The sequence below is a fragment of the Sinocyclocheilus anshuiensis genome, unplaced genomic scaffold (genome assembly GCF_001515605.1).
Source record: "Sinocyclocheilus anshuiensis isolate Anshui unplaced genomic scaffold, SAMN03320099.WGS_v1.1 scaffold1474, whole genome shotgun sequence".
Taxonomy (NCBI): domain Eukaryota; kingdom Metazoa; phylum Chordata; class Actinopteri; order Cypriniformes; family Cyprinidae; genus Sinocyclocheilus; species Sinocyclocheilus anshuiensis.
The window spans coordinates 354761-361600 of NW_015558627.1; the positions used below are offsets into that span (position 1 = coordinate 354761).

The window sequence follows — 6840 nt, forward strand, 5'->3', positions numbered from 1 at the left end:
TACCGCTGATTACAGAACCGGCTTTCTGACAAGATGCGCATTAAATATCGCATGCGATTTATCATGCAGCCCTAACAGAAATGAACAAATATCACAGCTTACAAACCAGAAATGAACAAATATCACAAGACAATCTCAAAAGGAGAAAATACAGTAATTCTTATCTGAAAGATGTTGATGTGGAAAAGAAGTATCTATAGTCCATATGGTCGTAGTCCAAAGGAGTGTAGGCCAAAAACACATTCAACAATCCACTATCATGAAGGCTTGCAAAAATATACACACTAGACAGTTCACGCTGTTTCTCCAAAAAAACAATACAAATATATATTCCTTGTGAAATGCCATCCAAAAGTTGGAATTCACACTGGTAGATGCTTTTGCAGCTCCTATATGCTATGGCCTTCACCCAATGTGTGTAAAAACACTGAAGGCTCCATGTTGCTCTTTAAACAGGCCTTACCATGTGGGATTAGCAGCTCAGGCTAACCCACGAAACCGTAGGCACATGACCTGAGGCCCTCATTCTGGGCAATAAACAGAAGTTTCCCACAAAACAACATGCGAGTCAATATCAGGTAGGCCATTCCTACCTCTCTATAACATCACTGACTTCCTCTTTGTCTATCCAGGGTTATATTCCTAGATACGCTAACAGAGTGCCAACTAAAACTGCTTAGTAAAATTGTATAAAAATTGTCAACACATCACTGCAGTATATACAATCAAGCCGGCAGGATTACATAAAAAAATAAATAAAAATAAAGTAGTGCAGGATTGTGTAACCTGAGGTAGACACTTATATCAGATGAAGTAACAAGGAACAACTTCACAGTGAACTCATTTAAATAAGAAATCAGATAATACAACTCTCTGATACACCATAAAATTGTGAATCACACCCGTATGACATTTGGGCATCAAAAGATTTGAAATGTCTTAATCTTTCCCTTTCTATAACCAGTACCTTCATTGGTAGGTTTTCAGTCACTTGAAAAGCATGGAAGTGATCATGGAAACATGTTTCATGCTCAATCAAAACAAAAAACACTTTACCATTGTGTAAAATGATTGAGGTTATTTTGCTGAAAACTGGCATGTTTTCATCAGTACCCGTGCAAACAAAGAGTCCAACACGATACTCAACACCACAACATTTTGCCCACTTTGTGAGATTGACAGTGGCTTGTGAATCAATGTGGAGAGATGCAGTTATATTTTCTGAAAATTCAAGTGTCTCAAGTGAACACATTTTGACTGGACCAGACTCAACTGCCTTTAAAGACAAGCATTCCCAATGTTATGCTACTGCAAACTGGTGTTTATTTGCAAGTGAAACGGTCAAATTTTTGAAGTTCTTCACAGAATCTTTAAAAACATTTGTGTTTCGCTTCAAATCTCATGGTCCAGATATGAATGAGTGGTCCGATCTTTCTAATGCACCTTGGGTAATGGACCATAAAATGATGTTTTGGAAGCAAGTTTTTTGATGGGTACAGTTCTTTAAAGAGTTTATGATGTTCAATAATAAGGTGCTTTAAATAAACTGTCATCCCCTCAGTGATTGAGTAAGAGAGTGATTGAGTAAGAGAACACAATGTTTATGATGTTCAACAACAAGAGCAACAAGCGCCAGTGCAAATCATCATCTGGTACCAGGTCACCAAATATCAAAGGTATGTTTGTGACTAAACACAGTGTTTGCGATGCATTTAAGCCTAATCCATGTCCTCCGCAGTCAAGGTTAATATTTGTGGGCTTGTTTTTAGTTTCCATATAGCCATAATTAAAAGCATACGTCCTGTTCAACAAGCGTTCTTTAGAGATGAAATGTTCAATTAGATATTCAAAAAGTAGTTTTATCTCATATTGACCAACCCCTTCCAAAATATCATGCATGATGTCGACAGCATAGTTTTCCCCAGTATTGAAATACTGCAAAGTATTGAGCATGCTTTTCCTCTTGATGCCAAAAGAAGAGGTTAGTGTTGGATCATCTACCAAACTGGCATAATGCTGATCAATCAGTACTGGTGATCTTAAAGTCAAACTTGGGTCATCCTCTGAGAAAACTGACTGAGCTGAAGATTTATTAAGCAAAATCGACAGAAATAATTAGCACTAAATGATCCCAAGAACCCAAGAACGCTATGCATACCTAAGTTGTCACCAGTAATGAGAGCAAGTGTGCCACGTACAGGTTGTTCAGCAAATGGAACAGCAATCCCAACAGTTTCTAATATTTTCAAGTCCCTTATTAAGGGTTTCAGTATTTCATCAATCCCATATTTCTTAACATCTTGGGTATGGAACAAAGATACCAAATGGATGTTCATGAGGGCAGAATTCACCTTTGGAGCAAGATTTCTAATAAAGTACAGGCAACCAATTTTATGAATTCCTTTTTTGGAACCAAGAGGATTTGCACATTCAAACTCATCATAGTATAATTGAATTTGGAGAGCAAACTTATTAGTCGAAAATAAAGGATGATTTTTAAAGTAGCTACCGTCGCAGAAGTCTTCATATATGTCAGACTGAGTACATGTTTGCATCATCTCACAAATGTTTTCATTTCTGAAAATGAACTGGAGTGTTTTCGAAATTGGAATATATATATGAATTTATCATTAACAGGAACTTGTTCATAAGTTCCAGTTTTGTTATTTCGTCTGGTGTCATACCTAACACCAAGGCGCAGTTCAACTGGGTCTACTACTCCCCATTTGTCTCATTTAGAAAAATTACAATAATCAATCTTAATCTAATAAACGTACATACCACTGAATACTTTCAAAATGCATTTCTTTTCCAACAGTATGTCTATAGCATAAGATCTATTTGTACGGAAGTTAAAAAAAAAAAAAAAAAAATTACATTTCTTGCATGGAAACTATCCGTTAAAGGTTGAAGCATTTGAGATCCAGAATCACTGCTGCTTAAACTGCTTGAAACAGACAATGTATCTGTCAGACTTGGGGAGGAGGGCCCTGTCAGGAAATACAAGATGGATTCAAATGCGAGGTTAGATGGTAATTTATTAAACGTGAACAAAACAAGCAAAGTCACAGAAAACAGATAGTCGTGGGTGCAGTGATGACAGGCCTCCTCGGTAACGCTAGGCTGCAGTGAGCAAAGACGCATAAATCTCCAACCACGAGACAACGAGTGGAAACCAGTCCAATAATCCAGAAACTGCAGCCAGTAAATCCACCAGAGAGCAGGAATCAGGAACCGAGCAAAACATGAGGCACTGCAACAAGAACAGACATGAGACAACGATCTGACAAAGACAAGACCAAACGCTGAGACTAATATAGGGCAGCTGACGAGCCACAGCTGAACCTAATAATCAATCAACAGTAGTACACCGAACGACCAGAAGGGGCCGGGCCCTTTAACAACCCCTTGCTGCAGGACAGTCAAATCTGAATATCACAAAAACAACACAGTATAAGGCATATACAATCTAAGAGTTTCTTCAGCAAAACTCTATTATGTACCAGGGTGGATATATCCAGGGTCAGACAAAATAATCACATTACATATAACTCTGCTTACCACATGTAGTGAGCGTAACATATTCTGTCTGATTTGAAGAGGCACCAAACTCTGTCAGGTCTGAGAAGTCAGCAGAATTCTTGGATGTTTCAGCAAATGGAAGTTCTGAAATGCACACAGTTTGTCTCCGAGTTAAGACACAAACTCAGAAAATATCTATAAAACAAAACAAACATTCTTTTAATGTCCTACCATCATCAGTGTGGATGATAAAACACATTTCTTTGGTTGTTGCAAGTTCTGGAAAGACATCCTCATCCACCTCTATGCAATGGTCATCTGTGACTTTCAATGTTGTATTCTCTGGTATCAGAAACTTCTGCTGGACTACACAATAACATCAACATGTTATTTACAAAAGAAATTACAAAATTACTGCTACTTACTCTTTATTAACTGAATACTAAACATATAACTCACCTGTACTGAGAAAACCTGAGATATATACTTCTTCCCTCCACGTTGCACTTTTATCAACATCGTGACCTGAAATTAAAGAGAAAACATGTCATTTAAGATAACAACTAATGTTAGTGTGATTGAGAATGCTATATATATATATATATATATTTATGTGTGTGTGTGTGTGTGTGTAAGCTGAAAACCACTCACTCTCATCCCAGCAAACAGGGGACGTCCCCCGGACGTTTCGCACGTCCGATTTATAAACTTTTTAATGTTATATTTTGTAATATTGGCTTTGTTTTATTTTTGTACTACAAATTTTTTCTCATCCAATACTTTGAGAAGGCACTGCCTCCCTTGACACACACACACACACACACACACATAAATATATATATATATATATATATATATATATATATATTTATGTGTGTGTGTGTGTGTGTGTGTAAGCTGAAAACCACTCACTCTCATGGGTCACGAATAAGACGTATTTATCATAGCTGTTACAATTAAATTACAGGCCTACACTTTCACGGCTCAAAATTTATCTTATTAGCCAGGGTATTGTAACACTGCAGTTTAGTAACCACGTCTGTAAAACATTAGGCTATGTTACAGACATAAGGCTGCATTGCTGGATAAAAGATATTACCTCGTCGGCTAGCTGAACAGAATTAAGGTTTCTTGAGCGGAGTCACTTCTTCAGTTTGACGGCAAAACACACATTTTCAGAAACACGGTGAAAGGAAAGATGGTTAGCTAATGTTAGCTCGTTCGCATCGACAAACATAAAAAATAAAAAACCCGCACAAAACAGCCACATGTTCGAAAAAATGGAGGAGTTAACTTCAACAGTTCGCCACATGACATTACACAATACATAACGTAACAGCTACGATAAAACGTGTTTCTGTCAGAAAATATCGAACATTTTGAAATATATATATATATTTTAATATGTAACGTTATATAAATACGCTTTTACCTACCTCACGACGAAGTACAAAACTCCATCAGTCCTTCGTGCTGCTGAACCAGGGTCGTGTCATGGCGCACTTTCTTAACATTTAACTCCAGATGTGGTGTTAAAACACGCTCCTGAACACCAATGAATGAACTCCAAAATACAACACAGCCAGGGAGTATCCCATAACACAAACTTTAGTCAGAGTTAAAAAATAAACTCCAAAAATCTAACTCTTTCACACTTTTTTGCCTAACTCCTAATTTTTCAACTCCAGAAATTTGCTGTGTAGAACATTAGAGATGCCTATTTCAACCAAACAGCTGTGTTGTCTGAATTCCAACAAGCAAGCGACATAGAGAAACTCTTGTATATTTTGGGAGTGAAGGAAAAGTGTGTCCATCTGGCAGCGCAATGTGTCCTCCTGCCATCAAATGAGGGACAAAGCCTGGACCCTCTTTTCCCTTTATCACTGTAGTCACTTGCATTGTGCCTACAGCTGAACCTCAGCCCTGCTCATACACACCCGACACACTCTTCCTTCATCATGTCATCAAACCTTTGCTTCCTCGTCATCCTGGACAGCTTAAAGCCAAGTTCACACCACGACTTTAAACGTCGGCAGATCGCTGTGCTGTTCAGACTACGTGACTTGCTGTCTGTCTTGAAGTTGTTGTGGTGTTCACACTACGTGAGACTACGTAAATGATCCGCAACAGGGAACAACTCTGTTAACCAACGTCTCCATCTGATCCCCAAACCATGTCTTGTCATGAGAACACTCACGAGAAGTGGAACAGGTGTAGCGAATCAGCTCAAAGGGTAAATATGAATAATTAATTATAACTAGTTATAATTAATTATAAATATTTAGAGCCGCTGTAAGTATTTACTTGACCTCTCAGTGTCAACTGTCTGTCAATTCTAAGAACGTTAATTTCCTGGTTAAGAAAAATAACTTTCTTACTGTACAATACTACTCAGAGCATGTAGCAAAAATCTGCATGATTAGGGACTCCAGTTATGAGCAAACAATGAACAACCTCAAGTGTGATACAAGTAAGACTTTATTACCTACATAAACACTTAAACTAGTCTAACATACACAGACACACACACACGCATACAGTTGGCATAGGAAAAAGGGTTAAAGCTTAAGCAGTAAAGAGAAGAGAAATAAAAACATGAAGCTATGGTACCATTTGATATTCAGCAGATCTACAGCCTGAAGGAAACATCAGTTTCTTAGTTCAAACACACCTTTGTAAAAGGTGCAAATGATACTTAATGTATCAATTAATAAGACTAAGTTTGATACTTGCACGTCTCGCCTGTTTGAAAGAGAGTCCTGATGCTCTTTGGGGCTCCAGTAGGTTGGCTGAAGTTAGGTGATGAGAAAGAACCATTTTGAGTCAGAGGATCTTGGGGAATGGAAAGTCAAAGCCGAAGCCTGGCGCGAACTTAGGGTGTCCATAGGAGCGTTCTAGCTCACATCCTCATCTTCTCAGAATCTAACAGAACCGCAGACTGAACTGGCTATGTGTTGGAGCCCACCGGGCACGCCCGCACCGGCTCAGGCTCCAACATGCTTCTTAGCAGAAGAAGAACAACAAGAACATGGGCAGAACTGTGCGTGAGACTTTTAAGGTCTGAGAAGATTCACGACTCTCCGGATGGGCTTGTCCAATGAGAAAGGCTGAAATTCCAAGCGGGAGGTTGGAAATACTGCGGAGTTTTATGACCCTTTGTGTGAGAGCATGGTAATTTGCATATGGAACTTGAATCAAAATTACTAAAGATTCTTAGAACACTAATATATTGCCTATGTACCCACATATAATATAAACGCTCATTTAGATCATCAGAAGACAAATTCAAAGAGACCAAACATGGTATCGGTGGGGTTA

At 38.3% G+C, this 6840-nt stretch overlaps 1 long non-coding RNA gene across 1 annotated transcript; it reads right to left on the reverse strand.

The window, feature by feature from the left end:
* Positions 1-3392: 3392 nt before the first annotated feature.
* Positions 3393-3853, reverse strand: LOC107680743 (uncharacterized). Its single transcript, XR_001633179.1, has 3 exons — positions 3754-3853; positions 3562-3666; positions 3393-3428 (listed from the first exon to the last, which is right to left on the reverse strand). It is a non-coding gene; the product is annotated as an uncharacterized LOC107680743 (long non-coding RNA).
* Between the last annotated feature and the right edge of the window lie 2987 nt (positions 3854-6840).